General features: G+C 40.2%; 1 protein-coding gene and 1 long non-coding RNA gene across 3 annotated transcripts in view; one reads left to right on the top strand and one right to left on the bottom strand.

The window, feature by feature from the left end:
* MKLN1 (muskelin 1) overlaps nt 1-21072 on the top strand; it is a 392081-nt gene that overhangs the window by 124194 nt on the left and 246815 nt on the right. The gene's annotated exons all lie outside the window — the stretch shown is intronic.
* Nucleotides 1-21072, bottom strand: part of LOC133246763 (uncharacterized) — a 65727-nt gene that overhangs the window by 14299 nt on the left and 30356 nt on the right. Inside the window, exons 2-4 of the long non-coding RNA XR_009736163.1 lie at nt 15247-15382; nt 7726-7911; nt 2226-2350 (exon numbers count right to left, since the gene is read on the bottom strand). This is a non-coding gene — a long non-coding RNA (uncharacterized LOC133246763). The remainder of the gene's footprint in view (nt 1-2225; nt 2351-7725; nt 7912-15246; nt 15383-21072) is intronic.

The following is a 21072-nucleotide window of genomic DNA, read 5'->3' on the forward strand; positions in this document are numbered from 1 at the left end:
TGGCTATAATCAAAACGACAGATAATGTTAAGGTTTGGTGACGATGTGGAGAAATTGGAATTTTTATACATTCTGGTGGAAATATAAAATGGTATGCCACTTTGGAAATCTGTCTGGCAGCTCCTCAATAGACTACAACAGATGGATACTATATAACCCATCAACTTCTCTCCTACATATACAACCAAAAGAAATGAAAATATATGTCAGCACAGAAACTGTACATGCATAATCATAGCAGCAGTACTCATAATGGTCTAAAATTAGAAACAATCCAGAGAAGCTGATTCCTGAACTAGAGTCCTGCTTCTCCATTCTTTGGCTATTGAAAATGGTTATGCTATTCCAGTCTACAAAAAAAGAAAGAAAAGGAGGGAGGGAGGAAGGAAGAAAGGAAAAAAGGAAGGAAGAAAACAATCCAAATGTCTATCAGCTGATGAATGGTTAAATAAAATATGGTATATCCATACAGTGGATGTTATTTGGCAATGAAAAGGAATGAATTACTGCAACATGGATAAACTTTGAACACACCATGCTACGTGAAAAAAGCTTGATTCCATTTATATGAAATATCCAGAAAAGCTACTTTATAGAGACAGAAAATAGAGTAGCAATTGCTTAATTGCTGAGGTTTGATGGAGGAGGTTAGGAGGAAATGCAGAGTGACTGCTAATGGGTACAAAGTTTCTTTTGGGGGGTGATAAAATATTCTAAAATTGACTGTGGTTATGTTTACACAACTCTGTAAATATAATAAAAATATTGAGCGGTATACTTTAAATGGGTGAATTGTATATTATGTGATGTATATCTCAAAAAAGCTGTTAGATATATATAGAAAGATGGATGAAAGATAGATACATGAACAAATGGATGGTTGGATGAATAGATGGATAGATAGATTAAAGTATTACTAGGACAAAGGATAAAAGAAAACCTAAATCCAGATTTTGCCCAGATAGTAGAGTCAATAGTGATATAATATTTTGTTAATCAGGCTGCACCTAAAATGTTAATACAGAGCTCTCTGTTAAACTGGTCTAGATCTGACAACCAAGTTAGAAGATTTAGGGGACATTTTTTCTTTGCCCTAAGTCCAAACTTGAATCTTGCAGTGTTATCACTCTCCTCTGGGTGTGTTGATAAGAGAGCAATCAGGAACATTGGAGAGAATGGAGAAGAACAAAATAGCTGAACTAATAGCTGAACTTTGTAGTGTGAGGGAGAGTTGCCCTCGTAAATTGATGATGCTGCCTGGAAGGAGAAAAGAGAGGGAAGGAAGAGGGTGGAGAGAGAAGGAGGATGAGGAAGGACCAGCGACCCTACTCACTGTAAATGTAGATCTCTGCCTACAATCAAGGTACTCTCCCCTCTAGCAGAGTAGGAAGGAGAGGATAGAAAGAAGATTCATGTTCCTCTCTTGATGCTTGTAGTCAGAGGAAGGTTCCTGACAGAGATACAGAGATGCAGGTAGCAGAGAAGACAGGTCAAACCAAACCTGAGCAGAATACCTTGGTGAGTAAGAATGCTTCACAGTGCCATTAAAATCAAAGATCCATGAGAAGAAGCTGTTCATTTCAAGATTTCCAAGGAAGATTTTAACCCACAGGGAAATTGAAGAATTATTAAAGCAATTTGTGTTTTATAACAAGGTTACAATTGTTGGTATAAATGAAGCGCTTTGCAGATGTTATCAGGTATTTTGGGCAGGGGAAGCCATGAATTTACTATATTAGTGCTCTGGGTGGTTCTTTTTCAAAGTCTTCTTCTTTTCTCTTCTGGGTGCACTTCTAGTCAGGGTTTACTAAAGTTCTCTTCACGAAGTATGAGGATGGAGATGAACTTCAAAACTGTACAGGAGAGACACAATCTTGACTTGCATTATGGTGCATTGTTTTGTAAAAAGGAAGTGACCTACAGTGCCTTTGGTGAAAATAGTCCTTTTCCTTTCTGTTTAGCTCCCAGAGCTGCAACAATTCTTGACCTTTCAGTGCAATTAAGCAGCCCAAACCCCAAGGGAGGACGTAGGGGTAGCAGAGGAGCCAGTTATAGCTGAGAGCAATGATTCTCTGTGCAGATTTCCGGCTCTCTGGTTTTGGGTTGAAACTTTTGCTTCTCCCTTTTGAACTTTCTTTTCAGCTGCTTTTTTTATATGTAACACCTCTGTTAGGGCTACATGACTCTAACCACCAACACTCATCCTGTGCCACTGTCCTCCTTACCCTGGACATTCTGGCCTTCCAGAGAGCATCACCTCAAAGTAACTTATATCTCCAGTTCAGAATTCCAATCATTGTTTGTGCTGTTTTACAGAAGGGTGATTTGTCCGTGATTCCTTTGCAGAATTCTGATAGAGAGAAGGAATCAGAATAGTATAATGAATATCCAATATTCATCACCTAGATCAAACAATTGCTAAAAGTTTGCCAGATGTTCTCAAGTTTTCCTTTTTCTTCTTTTTTGCTGAAGTTATTTAAAGCAAGTTATAGAAGCATATGGGGCTTTCCTGGTGGCTCAGATGGTAAAGAATCTGCCTGCAATGCAAGAGATCCGAGTTTGATCCCTGGGTTGGGAAGATTCCCTGGAGAAGGGAATGGCAACCCACTCCAGTATTCTTGCCTAGAGAATTCCACGGACAGAGGAGCCTAGAAGGCTATAGTTTATGAGGTTGCAAGGAGTCAGATACGACTGAGCAACTGAAGCTTTCACTTTTCACTCATAGAAGCATATATATATATATATATATAAAATATATTTCCCCCCTAAATATTTCAACATTCATCTCTAAATAATATACACATCTTTGTTAGGTACACAGTTCCATTATCACATTTCACACAATTCATATAACTTCTCAATAGTATTTAAATACCCACCCACATTCAAATATTCACTATTTGTTCCCAAAATATCTTTTTAAAAATATGTGGTAAAGTATACATAATGTAAAATTTACCATTTTAAAGTATTCAATTCAGTGGCATTAAGTAAATTCACTACGTGTAATCACCACCACTATTTCCAAAACTTTTTCATTATGCCAAACAAACTATATACCCTTTAAGAATGTCTCCCTTTTTTCCTTCCCCCCGCAAATATCTTTTAAAGATGGCTAACTAAACAAGGTCCACATATCTCATTTGGTTCTGGTGCTTCTTAAGGCTCCTAATCTAGACCTGTCTCACAGCACCACACCCACATGCATTTTCTTTTCATGACATTGACTTCTCAACCATTCTGGGCAAATTGTTCTACAGAATGTCCCACTTGCTAGATTTGTCTGATTGTTTCCTCTTGGTGTTGTTAAACTTGTTCTTCTGTCCTCTGTATTTCTTGTAAACTCAAAGTTGGATCTAAAAACTTGAGAAGAATCAGATTAAAGATTTTGGTAAGAATTCTCCATTGGGGAATGCTGTATACTTCCTACTGCCTCGTATTAGGCCTACATTATATCTGAATGTCCCACTACTAAAAAAGCTAATACTGATCACTGGGTGAAGGTGATGAGAGCCAGTTTAAAAAATGGGTTTTAAAAAGAGAATCTGTCTACTTGTACTGTATTAAAATGATCATCCCTACTTTGAATGTTCAGATAAAAGGGCTCTGAGTTGTTGCCTGACACCTAGGAGACAGCCTTTATCCTGTGTAAAGGATAAGAAGATTAAGACTGAGGTTTTATCCTCTTTATGGAGTTGATGCAGGAGCTCGTTTATCTCGGAGGTTGGTCAGTCAGGGCAGAACTTTCTGGAATATGAAGTCTAGCAGAGACTACTTTTTCTCTGAGCCCAGAAAAAGGTACTCTGAAATCAGTCATTAGTCAGAATTTAGCTATGAATAAACAAATCTTTTTGCTAACACGTATTTAAGACAGAACACTTTGGGGAGTTCAGATACAGAAGACTCTTTTATGGCATTTTAAAATAACTCTCCGTTCGCCTTCCATTCCTCCCCCCAACCAAAACCACTTTAGACTCTAAACAATTAAGGAAGAGCATTTTCTTTGGATGCAAAATAGCCAGATCTTTAGATGTTTCTTGAGTACTGTTCAAATTCAAGGGTGAGGAAAAAGTATGCATCTGTTCTCTTTGGTTGATGTTTACTTCTTATCTTTGAGTTGCTATAAATAACTAATCCATTGAAAATATAAGCAACTAGGTTAAAGGAGTTCATTACTAAAAGTAAGAATTTGGGTTTCTAAGGAAGATGAGTTATTTTAAAATCTCCAAATAAACACTTTCATTTTACAATAGTTAAATATCCAGCCAGTTAAACTTTGCTCAAGGTTGTCCTGTATTTCTGGATACCCAGAAGGGCTTTTAGGTTACTATTGCTTGATTGCTTTTTATGTTTGTTTTTGTTATTTGTTTTTCAGCTAGCACAAAAACAAGGGAGTTGTTGGAAATTTTCTGCATATCAGGAGAGAACTTAATCTTAGGATACTGGCCTAACAATTTTCATTTTACTCCTGGAATTAGTAATATCCTTTTTCTCCATTTATTCTGTAATTTTTAAAGCTTTTGGCTTGCAAGTTACCAGTTAGATAGGGGAGGCAGTAAAGGTACTTTTTCTGGGATCTCAGAGTCAGATAGTAATGGACTTACTTGAACCATGTCCAATACTTTAAAAAAGCCTAGAAGACATTGTATATTTACTCACAATAAAGCCTGAGCAGATTGACTAAGTAATGCAAAGCTTTTCTCTTTTGTGGGGAGGCAGAGGTCTGGAATATGGGGGATTATGCCACACTGACTCATAATAAAGATGTGTCTTCACAATATGAATTTCTGGTTGGTTGTGTGTATTATCTGTAGGGTAGAGAATCTATTGGCAAGAATGTGGGTATGGAGGTAAGACCAATCAGAATTTAGTTTCTAACAGTAAGACTTGGGCTAATTATTTAACACATCTGAACTTTAATTTACTCGTCTGTAAGATGGGGTAATCGTTTCTATTTTTCAGAGTATTTGAGGATTTTAGATAATGTGTGTAAAGCACATATTAATGCAATACCTGGTACCTAAAAATTCTTAGTATATTTTCTTTAGTAGATGAAACTCTTTCAAAGCTTATAGCTTTGGGGGGGAAATGAATCTGATCATTGAGATAATAGGTTGGGAAGCACTCATGTAACAGCTTACATGGTCACACAGATTCCCCCTGAAGAACTCCTGCCAAGTCTGCACAAGGAGTCCACACATCCTTTGTGTTAATCAAAGATCCTATCTTGAGGGAGATAGCCTTAGGTCAGTTCCCCAACCATACCTTATCAACATTTCCTTAAGTCCACCTGTCTGTCTGTGGGTGTGGGCTCAGTCTCATCTGACTCTTTGCGGCCCCATGGATTATAGCCCAGTTCCTCTGTCAATGGAATTTTCCATGCAAGAATAATGGAGCAGGTTACCATTTCTTTCTCCAGAGGATCTTCCCGACCCAGGGATAGAATCTGCATCTTTTGAGTCCCATCATTGGCAAGTGGGTTTTACCACTAGCGCCACCTGGGAAGCCTTATTTGTCTGCTGGATTCCTATGTGATTTTAGACAGAGCTGTGGTACTTCAAGAAGTACCAGGTCTTAACTGTGTGTGAAAGTTGCTCAGTCGTGTCTCTTTGCGACCCCATGGTCTATACAGTCCGTGGAATTCTCCAGGCCAGAATACTGGAGTGGGTAGCCATTTCCTTCTCCAGGATCTAACTGTAGCCAGAGATTTTAGGTGGGAAGACAAAGGAATGGAGTGCCTTGGAAAAAGGGATAGAAGATGAGGTTTTAGAAAATTTAGAGGATCATTATAGTTTAGTTTGTACCTCTTGAAAATAGGGCAAGAGAATTTATTTCTTGAAAAGTACTATTTCAAGACTGATTCTTTCATCTAAGCCCTCAGGGACTCTTCTCCTAAATCTCTTACCTTTTCCTCCCTCTGAATCATGACCAACTTCCAGTTCATCCCTTTATCTATGCACTTTCAAGATAGGGAGATCAGTTGCCCCTTTCGCTAATGGGATCAGGTTTACAGGTAGAAGCTACCTAGCATTTCCTAGGGCTATTGTCGCAGGCCCCTGCAAAATTTCATTTGGTAGAGAATCAATACAATGATGACCTGTAGAATCCAGCTTTAAAGCTTGGTGTTTTATCGAGCAGGCCATATGAATTTGGTATATCCCGCTTCAAGCTGAATTTATCCCTTGTTATTTTAAAAGCTATAACAAGTTGTTTTTTAAAATGTTTTCAATCAGCACATCTTATTTATTGTCCTTAACACCCGAGGCTACTTGAAGAAGGATTTAATTTTCAAAGTCTGGCAAGTAAACAAAAGTTTCCCAATAACATCTTCAGGCAAGCACTAAAAGGCCTCATTTTTTTTTTTTTTTTTTTTGCCACAGTGCTTGGTTGGCTCCCATAATTTCATTAGTATTTTATTCAACCAAACCTTGCATAATCACTTTAAAAATATACCTTCAAACACAAAGTTACTTACTAGTTGATTTTTTCTTCTTCATAATTACCATGTTTAGTAAAAAGCAAAACAGGTTTTAAATGTTGTGCTATCTGACTAGGGGCTTCACAGGTGGCGCAGTGGGAAAGAATCCGCTTGCCAGTGCAAGAGACTCAGATTCGATCTTTGGGTTGGGAAGATCCCCTGGAGGAGGTAATGGCAACCCACTCCAGTATCTTTTGGCTGGGAAATTCCATGAACAGAGGAGCCTAGTGGGCTACAGTCCATGGGATCACAAAGAGTTGAACATGACTAAGTAACTAAGCACACACATATTATCTGACTAGATCCTAAGCACATAAATTTGAATGGACTATACTGAGGGTTCATATGATAACTATGTTTGGGAGATGATTATTCACTGTACTCTCAAGAGTATGAAAACCCCCAGAGGGGACTAGTTAGATAAGCAGAGACTCACATGCATGGCTTTAGCTCTATGGGAATGTCTAAGCTTTAAATGTAACTCTAGAATTCTGCTAAATATGATATTCCCTTATGTTGAGCTTTGTCTCTGATATCGTCTTTTGTCTTGATCCTCTGAAGCTGTAGACTGAGACTCTTGAAATTTACTCTAGCCTCTCTTCCTACTTGTGACCAGGAGGAAAGTTCAGAAATAGGATGTATTAGTCAAGATAAGCTAACTGTTATAACAAGGGACTTCAAAATAATGGTTTGGCCCAATGAAAAGCTATTGTTCTTGACTATATAGTATAATATAAATTAGTAGGGGTGGAGATGTGTGGCATGCAGTGGTAAATCTATGCAGTAATTCACAGACTTCTTCCAACACATGGCTCTAGCTTCCTCTAGGTTCTCAGAATCCTCTCCATTCAGCCAGTGGGTAGGGAGAGAGCCTGCTGTATATTACACAGGAGGCTTTCCATGGGCCAGACCTGGAACTGGCATCCAGTCCTTCCACCCACTTTCTATTTGCCAGAACTCTGGCATATAGCTCTGCCCAATTTCAAAAGAGGCTAGGAAGCTTAGTCCATCTGTGTGCTGAGCTCATAGCAGTTCCTGCCACAGTGGGAGACAGATAGCTCCTCAGGGCAGGCCAGTGGTTTCAAGCTCATGTATCATCAAAGGTTTGCAAAAGTGTACTGTCTTATTTTTCAGGTTACTTGATGCCTAGACCTACCATTAACACCTTGGTCAGTTCATAGAAAAAATCCGTCAGTATCAGCACCGACTTTGTTACCATCACAGATCAGTTCACACTGCAAACTTACTTGTTTATGTTTAGGACTTCCCAGAGTTTCAGGATACCTGGCCAAGCCCATGCAGAGGTTCTGATTGGAAGTTGCTTATGCATTTGCACTTTGTCCTTCTCGTCAAATGCTTCTCATGACAAAGTCTGGGAAGTAATCCCCTTGAAGCCATCTGCAATATCTAATCCAAACTTTGTCACATGGGACCTATGAGAATAAATGTATTATAAACATTGTAGAATTGTCTCTCATCTCAGTTCAGTTCAGTTGCTCAGTCATGTCCGACTCTTTGCAACCTCATGGACTGCAACACACCAAGCTTCCCTGTCCATCACCAACTCCTGGAGCTTGCTCAAACTCATGTCCATCGAGCCAGTGATGCCATCCAACCATTTCATCCTCTGTTGTCCCCTTCACCTCTTCAGAAACTATGAAAAACATGTTTTCGTCTTTTCTCAATATGTTTTTCACAGTTGTCACGACTCCATAATTGTCTGCACTCTTGCTTCCTGCTTCTCTCATTAACCAATTTATAAAGGCTATTTCATAGTACAGCCATTTTAGAGACATCCATTTGTCCTAATTTTACTCACAGGCAACTATAGCCACTGAGATTCTAGTTTCCTCCAATTATGTTTGTTCATCTTCTTATATAAAGAGGATGATGACATAGCTTGTACGAGGTAATGATAGTAAGAGTCCCGATGTGCGCTCTGTTCTGTTTTTCTAGTTATGGTGTAAGTTTTCACCTCCCCATCAACACTTTTCTCTTGTAATGTAAGCCATGTGCTTATTGTGCAGCTCATGGAATTAAGGGTGCCCGTCTTCATTCATTTCTATATCCTTTCACTCTTCCTGAAATATTTACTGAGTTCCTACTATGTGCCAGATGGTATGCTAGATGGTGGAGTCAGATCAAAGAACAAAATGTATATGGTCCCTACCCTCAGGGAGATGCTAAAGGAATATTGATAATAATATAAAATATTGATTATAATTGTAACATTTGTATGGAAAGCTTATTTTCCTTTTAGCATTATGGAAAATGTAAAAACCAACTTCTTTTCCTTAAGGCATTCATTCATACACTCACTGATAATATTCATTAACATTAATTCATTAAATCTCATTGTAAAACTACTATTACCAAGCACTCCGCAGTGGCGCAGTAGTAAAGAACGCGCCTGCCAATGCATAAGACACAAGAGATGCGGGTTCAATCCCTGAGTTGGGACCATCTCCTGGAGAAGGAAATGGCAACCCACTCCAGTATTCTTCCCTGGAAAATTCCATGGACAGAGGAGCCTAGTGGGCTACAGTTCAGGAGTTCGCAAAGAGCTGGACACAACTTAGTATGCACACATGCATGCTGCTGCTGCTGCTGCTAAGTCGCTTCAGTCGTGTCCGACTCTGTGCGACCCCAGAGACGGCAGCCCACCAGGCTCCCCCGTCCCTGGGATTCTCCAGGCAAGAACACTGGACTGGGTTGCCATTTCCTTCTCCAGTGCATGAAAGTGAAAAGTGAAAGTGAAGTCGCTCAGTCGTGTCTGACTCCTAGCGACCCCATGGACTGCAGCCCACCAGGCCCCTCTGTCCATGGGATTTTCCAGGCAAGAGTACTGGAGTGAGGTGCCATCGCCTTCTCCGACACATGCATGCTAAGATTTCCAAATACAAAAATAAAAAGACAGTATTTTTGCCCTTAAGGCTCATAGTCCAGTTGAGTAGACTGGCAAGCAAACCACACAGTACATTATGATAATTGTCATAATGGGGAAATGTGGAAAGTGCATGAGGCATAGAAAAAGAAGGACCTAGAACTGCAATGGAAATGAACTTGGGCAAACTCTGGGAGATGGTGAGGGACAGGGACGCCTGGCATGCTGCAGTCCATGGAGTTGCGAAGAGTCAGACACAACTGATGACTGAACAACAGAACTGCCTATGTAGGTCAGAGAAGACTTCACAACGAAGGTAGCACTTGGACTGAGGTTTGAAGGGTGAATAAGACATTACTAAGCACAGATCAAGGAAGGGCATGAAATGCCTAGCTGACCATCCAAGACTCATGCTCTTCTTCCATAGCATCAAATGTTCTGGGAGTTGGCCCAACCAGTTTCTAATGCCTTATACTTCTGGGGGAATCAAACGATTAGTTCTCATTAATTGGATGTGAGCAGAAGTGATGTACATCATTTCTCGGCCAGGATAAGAGTAGGTGTGCCTTTTCTTCCTTGTCTTTCCTAGCTATTAGCTTTGGAAGTAAAGGACTCTGAAACTTAGAGGATGGAGGAGCTGCAAAATAGAAGGACCCTGGGTGGAAGGTGGCTTGCCACACTGAACTGTTACTTGACTAATCTATTACATTAATCTATTGACCCTACATAGCTTGTTTGTATAGCAGTGAGCTCTATTTTAATTAATATAAAGTAAACAATATGTGAAAAGACTTACTGATGAGTCTAGCACAGAATACATGCTCAGTAAGTATTTGAAATTGCACGGGGCATACAAATAGACCAGTATAGCCAGAACAGAATACATGATTGGTGAGAGCAAGAGGAGGGCAGCTGAATAGCTAGGCATGGACTGATCTCAAAGAACCTTGAATGTCATGCTAAAGAATTTAGGTTTAATCTTGTGGAAGGAAAGCCAATGAAAATATTGAAAAGGTTAGAGGCAAGATCTCCAATAAACACAACACCCAAGAACCTGCTGTGATTTTCTTTAAATGTAAGGTGGGAATATTAAGATGAAAGATAGGATTTCAGAACCAGAAGGCACCATGGTTTAATCAAACCTCATTTAACAAATGAGGAAAGTGAGACCCAGAGAATTTGAGTACCTTTGTCAAGGTCACCCAGCTAAAACTTGGCAGAGCTGGAGACTAGAAGGCTAGTCTCTTATTTCCAGCCCTACAGCATTGCTCTTTCCACTGTGCCACAGTGCTTCAAAGCAGTGGAGACCAGCTGGTGTGCCTGTGTTTTCAGTCCCCTAATGAAGACATTGGGGATTTGGAGGCTGGGTATTTACCATGGAAGGCTGTCTTCTCTGTAATTCCTCATCTGGTTTGAACCACTATTTTGGAAAAGGTCCATTTTTTAGCATCAGATTTCCCTAGAGGACAATTGGGAATGTGCTCAGTGGCCTGTGGGGTGCCCTTGCACTTTCTGAGCTTTTGTTGGGAGGTTGAGAAGAAAGTAGCAGTGGTTTGAGCTCCTGGAAATGCTCCTGGTCCTTAGGCATCTGGGGAGTAGTTGGCCCTCTCAGTTGGCTGTGGTTTAGCCTGCCAGCAGACTGTCCTCCAGGGGTCACATCAAAACATCTTCCTCAGCTTGTCTCTTTAAAGGGTCAGCCCCTACGACTGGCATTTTAAAATCATTTTCTGTTCATCAGTTCAGTACTTCTGGTTTTCATATACTGATAAGCTGATTCATTATTCAACATAATTATTCTTACTCCATGTGCTATCCAGAGCAATATGACATACATTTGTTTGTTTTTTTAATAGCAAGTGGATGCAAAAGGACAACCATGATGAGGCCAGTCTCAGGGAAGCATGACATGTGATCTGACCTAATGAGGATTGGGTATTATTGAATTATTTTACAACTGGGGGAATCCAGAGCACAAGTTGGGGGGCAGGGAAGGCCATTTGTCCAAAAGTCCCCAAGAAAACTGGGGAAAAATACATTTCTTGATGTTTCTTTGTAATTTCCTTGCTCCTTGTTTTTTGGTTGTATCCTGGTTTCCTCCCTTGCACTGATAGATTAAGGTTAGGATGATAGATCAAATGGTTGCTGCTGCTGCTGCTAAGTCGCTTCAGTCGTGTCCGACTCTGTGCGACCCCATAGACGGCAGCCCACCAGGCTTCCCTGTCCCTGGGATTCTCCAGGCAAGGACACTGGAGTGGGTAGCCATTTCCTTCTCCAGTGCAGGAAAGTGAAAAGTGAAAGTGAAGTCGCTTAGTCCTGTCTGACTCTAGTGACCCCACGGACTGCAGCCTACCAGGCTCCTCTGTCCATGGGATTTTCCAGGCAAGAGTACTGGAGTGGGGTGCCATTGCCTTCTCCAAGATCAAATGGTTAGGATGAAGTACTAAGAAAGATAAGATTGTTGCCTCAGTCGCTGAGGAGTGCCTTGGTGCCACCTGAAAACAATGTCTTATGCAGTGGAAAATGCTTGGGCTTTGAAGTCAGAGACATCAGCCACGCTTTAGCTGTGAGACTTTGGCAAATTCTTAACCTCTCTGAGCCTCAGTTTCTTTTTCTGTGAGATGGGAAAATAATGTAAAATATGGGGATGGTTTTAGGGATTAAATAAGTGAACATATGTAAAACATGTTTTAGTGCTGGGCACATAGCTGGCTCTTAACAAGTATTATTTCCTTTTTCAAGTTTCTGAGAAGTTCCAATTCTTTCCCCCAATCCCTATCCTGGGTTCTGGTCAACTGGTAAAATGAAACAAAAGAGTGAGCAGATAGAGACCAAAATGCCACTTCGATTGTTGATAAAGGCTGTTTATTGTAGGAGATAATGGATTGCTAAATACTAAATGAGTTAGGTCAACTTGTTTACCCAGTCACAAGTAAAATTTGACCAGAGTAGGACCTCTCACGCTGGGAGTAGCAGTGGGAGCAGGAAGGGGACCCTGCCCCTGGAGGACTAATACTAAGGTGATATCCTCACTGTGGGCAGGTAGATACATAACCTTCTGAAAGAAAGGAGAAGCTAAGCTGAACCTGCCATGTGTACTTTGCAATTCACAAAGCAAATTAAGCCCCTCCCCTAAGGAGAAGGAATAAGAGAGGAGTAGACAGAGGCCACGGAGAAGACAATGGCACCCCACTCCAGTACTCTTGCCTGGAAAATCCCATGGATGGAGGAGCCTAGTAGGCTGCAGTCCATGAGGTCGATAAGAGTCGGACACGACTGAGCAACTTCACTTTCACTTTTCACTTTCATGCATTGGAGAAGGAAATGGCAACCCACTCCAGTGTTCTTGCCTGGAGAATCCCAGGGACAGAGGAGCCTATTGGGCTGCTGTCTACAGGGTCGCACAGAGTCGGACATGACTGAATCGACTTAGCAGCAGCAGACAGAGGCCAAGAGAGTCAAATGTCCACAAGGATGGAAACCTCAGAAGTGTCTCCCTCAGTATCTCCCTTCTCTTGACCCCCTCCTCTCATTTTGTGCTACTTCTTAGCCACACTGCTCATGAAGGACACAGCTATCAGTGTGTCACTGTGGGTAGCCTCAGAGCACAAATGTTGGGGAAAAGGTGGGGAAGAGAAAGGGAGATATTGGGTTGAGTCATTGGGAGAGAAAGAGAGGTGGCCACATAAATCCAGAAAGAGTAGCCTAAATTTAGAATTGGGAATTAGAGGTCTGAAGGGAGGATCTCTAACAGATTTGACCTCTGAGTCCCGGAACCATATCTCCTGGAGATGATTCTCAGTCCCAGCATTGGGTTATATACCCTCTGCCTCAGTTTTTAGTTTTTAAAATGTAAGCATATTTTGTGATTGTAAACTAATATGTGATCACTTTGGAAAATTCAGAAATAACAGAGAAGTATAAATAATAAATCAAAAATAATCCATAGTCTCACCACAAAGAGGAACTAATATTAACTTGGACTATATTTCTATTAAGTCTTTCTTCTATGCATATCATTATACAGATACGGTGATTCTCTCTATACATGTTAAATTTGCATGCTGAATTTTTACTTACTATTATAATCATTTCCCCATGTTATTAAAAGTTCTCAGTAATTAACATCATTTTAAATGACATTTTCCCTGGTTATAAGCAGATCTGGATCAGTCTCTACCAATTTATGAAAATCCCATGGGTCTGGAGAGATCTTCTAAGTGTTTACCTTCTTGAACAGGTGAATAGGGCATTTTCAAAGGCCAGGGCTTTATGGGCCTGTTCATGGTAACTATTGCACTAAACTTGAGCTTCTAGAGAGTTCTCATATTTCTAGCAATTGATTATATAAGTGATCAAAAGATGCCACTCTGCAAAATACAATAATTCAAAGCATAGGCCTTTCTTATACACCACAGCATTGTTACACACTCAAAAAAACCATTGTGTTAGTTTGCTATAGCTGCCATGACAAAACACCTTAGCCTGGGTGGTTTAAACAGCAGCAGTTTATTTTCTCACAGTGCTAAAGGCTAAAAGTCCAAGATGTCAGCAGGTCTCACTGCTCCTGAAACCTCACTCCTTGGCTCGCACGTGTCTGCCTTCTTGGTGTGTCCTCAGATGTTCTTTTCTCTAGGCGTGGGCAGTCCTGGTGTCCTGCTGTGCATATTGAATTAGGGCCCACCTTAAAGACTTCATTTTAACTTAACCTCATTAAAGACCTTATCTATCAATACAATCTATAGTCTTTCGTGAATGGCTTCTTTTGCTTAGCATAATGTTTTCAAAGTTTATCCATGTTGTCACATACATCAGTACTTCATGCAGAAAATGTTCCATTGTATGCATGTGAAACATTTTGTTTACCCATTCATCACTTCATGGACATAGGTTGTTTCCAGTTTTTAACCACTGCAAATAACCCTGCTATGAACGTTCATGTATAAGCTTTTGTGTGGAGCTATGTTTTCATTTCTCTTGAGTATGTGCCTGGGAGTGGAATTGATGAATATTATAGTAAGTCCATGCTTAGAATTTTGAGAAACTACCAAACTGTTTTCCAAAGTGGCTGCATCATTTTACATGCCCACCCACAGTGTGTGAGGGTTCCAATTTCTCTATATCCTTACAAACACTTGTTATTGTCTGTTCTTATTATAGCCATTCTTGTGGGCGTGAACAGCTATCCCTTGTGAGGTTTTGACTTGCATTTCCCTAATGACTAGTGATGCTTAGTGTCTCTTCTTGTGTGTATTGGCAATTTGTATAGATTCTTTGGAGGAATTTCATTCAAATTCCTTGCCCATGATTTAACTGGGCTGTCTTCTTATTATTGAGTCATAATACATTTGTATATATTCTAGATATAAGTTCCTTGTCAATATACAATTTGCAAAGGTTTTCTCCCATTCTGTTGTTGTCCTCTTACTTTCTTGATGGTGTTCTGTGAAGCACAAAAGTTTTTAATTTTGAAGTCTGATTTATTTATTTATTTTTTGGTCACATCTGCTTTTGGCAGCATATCTAAGAAACCTTGCCATATCCAAGGTCATAAACATTTTCTCTGTTTTCTTCTAGGAGTTTTGTAGTTTTAGCTCTTACATTTAGGTCTATGATCCATTTTGAGTTAATTTATTTGTATGGTGTAAGGTATAGCCCAACTTCATTCTTTTACACGTGGATACCCAGTGGACACAACTGAGTGGCTGAACTGAACTGAACTGAACCCAGTTGTTTCAGCAGTATTTATTGAGAAAACTACCTTTTGCCTATTGAATTGTCTTGGGTCCCTTGTCAAAAAAAGTAAATTGACCATGTACTTGAGGGTTTATTTCTGGACATTCAGTTCTATTCCTTTGATCTAAACATGAGTTCTTATGCTTTATACCTTGATTTCTGTAGGTTTTTTATAAGTTCTGAAGTCAGGAAATGTGTATCTTCCAAATTTGTTCTTCCTTTTCCAAAATGTTTTGATTATTCTGGGTTACATTTCCATATGAAATGTAGCATCAGCTTGATGATTTCTGAAAAAAAAAAAATTAAAAAGAAGAGAAAAAAGGAAAAAAGAAAAAGCAGTAAGATATGGAGAGGATTGCATATTCTGACTGTTCATTGCTATTGTATAGAAATACAATTGATTTTTGTATATTGTTCTTATATCCTGCCACATTTCTGAACTTGTTTTTATCTTATATTCTTAATCATATGCTTTACTGCTTAATCTGTGTTAAATATTATAAAAAATACAAAAATGAACAAGATATGATCCCTATTCTGAAGAAGCTGATAGCCTAATTCAAGAAGTAAGACATAAACTTATTGAGTGAATAATTGCTTGTTTCAGCAATGTGCAGGAAAGTACAGAATTACCAAATGAACACCACAGATAATTAGAGCTCTAGAAAAGTTCAGGGGATGGAGAGACAATTAAAAGTTAGAGAGTCTGAAAAAAACAGAGTAGAAAGGATCTGAAGGCTCACTGATACGAGCCATCCCTATAAACAAACTTTGAATTTCAATATTTGAGAATCCTAAAAGTTTCAAGAGATCCCTCTGCTATGGATGACCCTCAGAGTTACTTATGCAACATATATGTAATATCCAGATTTAATAAATTTTATCAACTTGCCATATTTGCTTAAGGTTTTTAAGCTCTAAGTAAAACATTTTAGTTACAAAAAAAGGCCCTTTCATTCCATCTCTCCTCAGAGATAGCCAGTTTCTTAAAGATAGTGAGAATCCTTCCCACATGTTTTTACATTTTTGCTACAAATATATACATTTTAGGTGTTTAAACATGTACATAAATGGTGTACATATTTTTCTAGAACTTTTTTCAACATCATGCTTTTAAGATTTATCCATGTGATACTTGTAGAGCTAGTTCATTTTTTATAACATAGTAATAACATACTATATAGTACTGCAATATAGTCTCATTGTATAAATATTCTAGAATGGATGATCTATAGGTGGATATTTGTTATGTCTAGTTTTTTGCTGTTTCAAATTGTTATATAATTAATGTTCTGGTGTATGCCTCCATAGGCTCCTGTATAAGAGTTCTTCTAGGGAGTATATCTAGAATAGAAGTTATTAAGGAATAGACTATGCATTCTCAACTTCGCTAGATTGCTCTCTAGATTATTCTCCACAGATGCTGAACTACTTCTTACTCTCATCAATGATATATGAGAATTTCTCTCATTTTATAGTTTAACCAACAGTGTCAAGTTTTTTTTTTTTTAAACTACACATATCTGGGTCCTATTTTCACAGATTCTGTTAGGGTAACTCTGGAGTGTGGTTTGAAACAGGTGATACTGAAACCCAGTAATTATGAATAAATTTGTATCATTGAGAGCATCAGCTCTATGTACGTATGCACAGTCTAATATGGTGAAAGGGCTCTAGCACTTTGTTGGTAACATCTATATTGGATAGATGGATTTATCTGCACTTAGATCCTTGAAGATGGGTAGAGAAGTACCACTGCCCAACATATGTTGTAGATGTTGGGTGTATAATTGACCAGCCCACTGACTGGGGACTTAAAGTCCCACCTTTGACAGCTGGGTTGATGGGGGACTATGTTAGCTTTCTGGGAGCTGTCTTGCCTTTTACTAGGTGTGTGGCTGGGTGCCAGTTGTCAGGACTTGCATACATGCCATCGCTTAGGGCAGGGTGCGTGTCAGCGATGTCTGCCAGCCCGCTGGGTGGTGTCACTGTGTGGAGCATTTGTGGCTTTTTCAAAGCCCTGAGGAATCTGAGAAGCAAGTGAGGGAATGCTGCATGAAAACAAAAGGCAGTGGAAAGAGTGACCAGCCAGCAGGCTCCAGCAGGCTAGAACGCTCTGTCCTTGTTATTACTGCTTCATGAAAATGCCGCCGGCTTCCTGGCAAGGTCTGGAAGGTAGAGGCTTCTTGAGAAAACAAGGACAAGCGATGGGTACTTTCAGGCTGGAATCTGATTGCCCGGCTTCCCTGTTTTCTAGTGGAAGGTGCAGGGGGAGGATAGGGAACCCTCTGCCCCTTGGTGGGTTTAGGTTGCTCTTTCCCTGTCTGCTGGCTGCTTTCCTGAGTTTTCTCCTCCCACTCATACGCAGCACAGTTCTGGTCTCAGAGGCCCAGCAGGGCTGGGCTGGGAGAAACACTGGGCGGTGCCCCGGACAGAACTGTTCCTCAAGGAGCCATCTGAAGGTCAGTCTAGGGGAGGACAGAGGGCTCCAGCCATAATCCTCCTTCAAGGGGGCGTTGCCACAAAGAAGGGCCTCCTGATTTGGGGTGGTGAGACCAGGGAGAAGTTTCATTCCTTGCCTGCTTTCCTCAAAGCTATTTATGCCCTGGTATCACGCACTCTCACAGCATAGCCTGCCTCAGTTTTCAGAAATGAGGGAGAAGCTCAGGAAAGAAAAGAGTTTTCATTAATTCATTATAGGATGGCTACTTGGACTCATTATTTGACTTGTCAGAAGTCAACCTCTGCCTTCCCTCCTGATAATCTGTCAGTGACATATAAAATAATCTAGGTGCAAAACAGGGAAGTACCCAGCATTCTCTTCCTCTCTTGAAAAGAAACTATGAGGATAATGAATAAAAATAGGTCTTTGTGGATACAACAGGGCTGAACTGAGGGTGTGGCTTGCTTGGCAACAGTTCAAGCAAAGTTATTTCTCTTGGTCCCCAAATGTTCTTGACTTTGCTCTGCCTGATAAAATCCTAAAAGACCAGCTTGAATGTGACCTTTTTTTTTTGGTGAAACTTTCCATCGATAGAGTTCCTTCTGGTCCCGTAGCATCTTGTTTTTATAAAAAAGCATTCATCATGTTGTGTGGCAACTACTAACTTGGAATTACAGCATATTCTATGTGTGTGTATTCCCCCAGCATTTATGGACTGTACTTTAACATAACTTTAACAACATCAAAAGATACATATTTATTTGATGAATCAGAATTCCTGAGGAAAAAAACAATATTCAGCTCTAGTATTTTCTTAATTATCTTGCCTTTTCCTCCTTGGGGTGAAACTGCAAGCAGGTTTAGCTCCACATGGGATAGATAACATGCTAAAACCAAATGGTTTTTCTTTTTTTTTAAAGGAACTGCTCCAGCAGGAATGGGTGTTTCAGTTCTATCATTCTATTACAGGTACAGAAATTGTTTCCAGGAAACACTGCCATTATTATCTCTGAAAGGCAAGTCAGTGGAAATTGTTATTTTCCATTTATGGATGGACAAATGGAAGCTTTCTTTCTCATTTACCAATTACAGAATGTGCACTCTGTTCAAAGTACTGTGCTAGGATTTTCATGGGATACAAAGATGGGCAAGACAAGGTTCTTATTCTAAAGGAGAATTTATAATCTAGTTAGGAGGAAAAAATATTTGCATGCAAAAGTCACTATAACTAGGGAGCTTTTTATCTGAATCATATGAGTGGTCCAAAAGGAAGTACTAAAGGGAGTGCCGAAGGTAGGCAAAAGAATTTCCAGAGTAACTGGGGATATCATGTTAGTCAACATAGCATTTAAGATGAATAGATTTTGCGCTCCTTATTCTCTGTTTGGCCCCTGGACTAGCTTCCTGTGACTGCTGTAACAAATTACCAAACTGGGTGGCTAATAACAACATAATTTTATTTTCTCAAAGTTCTGGAGGCCAGAAGCGTGAAATCAAGGCTTTGGCAGGGCCAGGCTCCCTCCGAAGGCTCTAAGGATGAATCTGTTCCTTGTCTCTTCCAGCTTCTGATGGCTTCGGGATTCCCTGGCTTGTGGCCACTTCACTCTAGTTCTGATTCTGTGGACATGTTGCTTCCTCCTCTTCTCTCTCAGAACTCCGCCTGCTTCTCTTTTATTAGGATACATGTGATTGCACTTAGGGCCCATCCATGTAAACTAGGATTCGTATGCTCTTCCACTCGGGATCCTGAATTCAGTCATATCCTTTGCATGTACTATAATTTTCTCAGGTCCCAGGCAGTAGCATGTGGATATATTTTTTCGAGGAGCACTAGGTAATCCATGACAGCCTCCTATCCTCCTATTCCCTGCTCTGTGCCCCCTGAGACTGTTATCTACAGATGACTCGCCTGGGCTCCATTGCCCTCTTGTTTACTGTTGGGTTTAGCCAATGGGAGGCATCAGCAAGTATCAAAGGGTAGGAGAAAAAAAGAGGTTGAGGTATTTCTTCTTCCTTCTGCTTTAGCACCAGGTTCTGGCAGCAGCTATGCCCTTTCGCAGCTCGAGCTCCTTCAGGACTCTCATAACACCTTTTCCATCCCTTGTCTCTTCAGCCCTGGGCTTCTACTCTCACTAGTCCTTGGGTGCCTCAATACTTCCTACGCTCCAGAAACCCTGCCTACACCTTCGTAAATAGTGTCTTCATTAAATTATTGTCAAAATCCCAGCGGAGTGTGAGTTTCCTGACTGATACAGACACCAGGAGGCAAAAATTTAATTTTCAGAACAGAGATAGACTCAAGTTGCCTCCATCTAAGTTTAAGTAATGACCAGTGGGGACTGGAAGGTGATTCAGCACGCAAGACAGCCATAGCAGCTGGATTATCTTGCAGGCTCTTTGGCAGTAAATATCTGTTGCTTTGTGCTCTAATTATCTGCTATTATTGTGACTCTATTCTGTTGCCCTTGCTACTAAGTACTTTCTATTCTTTTCTGTCTCACAGTTTCTATTGCTCATGGTTTCTGCTGCTACGTGATGTCAGCTTTCTTCCCTCTGAGAATCTTTTTGTTTCTCCCCACTGCTGACTCCCTCTTTGTATTTCATATTCAACCCTCCAAAGGGCCTGACTGGTTTGGCTACTCACCATCAAGTATAGGCAGTTAGGAAGAACTTCCTCTGACACGTTGTCATATGAGCATAAGTGTACTGCTCTAGGGTAGGTGCCTGCTCCTAGACTAAATGGTTTTGCTTGAAATGGCAGAATAAATTGAAACATAATTCAGTGTTCTGTCAATTAGATATCCACGAGAAGTGGTGTGGATCACAATAAACTGTGGAAAATTCTGAAAGAGATGGGAATACCAGACCACCTGACCTGCCTCTTGAGAAACCTTTATGTAGGTCAGGAAGCAGCAGTTAGAACTGGACATGGAACAACGGACTGGTTCCAAATAGGAAAAGGAGTATGTCAAGGCTGTATATTGTCACCCTGCTTATTTAACTTCTATGCAGAGTACATCATGAAAAATGCTGGGCTGGAAGAAGCACAAGCTGGAATCAAGTTTGCCAGGAGAAATATCAATAACCTCAGATATGCTTATGGCAGAAAGTGAAGAGGAGCTAAAAAGCCTCTTGATGAAAGTGAAAGAAGAGAGTGAAAAAGTTGGCTTAAAGCTCAACATTCAGAAAACGAAGATCATGGCATCTGTTCCCGTCACTTCATGGGAAATAGATGGGGAAAGTGTCAGACTTTATTTTTTTGGGCTCCAAAATCACTGCAGATGGTGACTGCAGCCATGAAATTAAAAGACGCTTACTCCTTGGAAAGAAAGTTATGACCAACCTAGAAAGCATATTCAAAAGCAGAGACATTACTTTGCCAACAAAGGTCCGTCTAGTCAAGGCTATGGTTTTTCCAGTGGTCATGTATGGATGTGAGAGTTGGACTGTGAAGAAAGCTGAGTGCCAAAGAATTGATGCTTTTGAACTGTGGTGTTGGAGAAGACTCTTGAGAGTCCCATGGACTGCAAGGAG

The sequence above is a fragment of the Bos javanicus genome, chromosome 4, assembly GCF_032452875.1.
Source record: "Bos javanicus breed banteng chromosome 4, ARS-OSU_banteng_1.0, whole genome shotgun sequence".
Classification (NCBI taxonomy): Eukaryota; Metazoa; Chordata; class Mammalia; order Artiodactyla; family Bovidae; genus Bos; species Bos javanicus.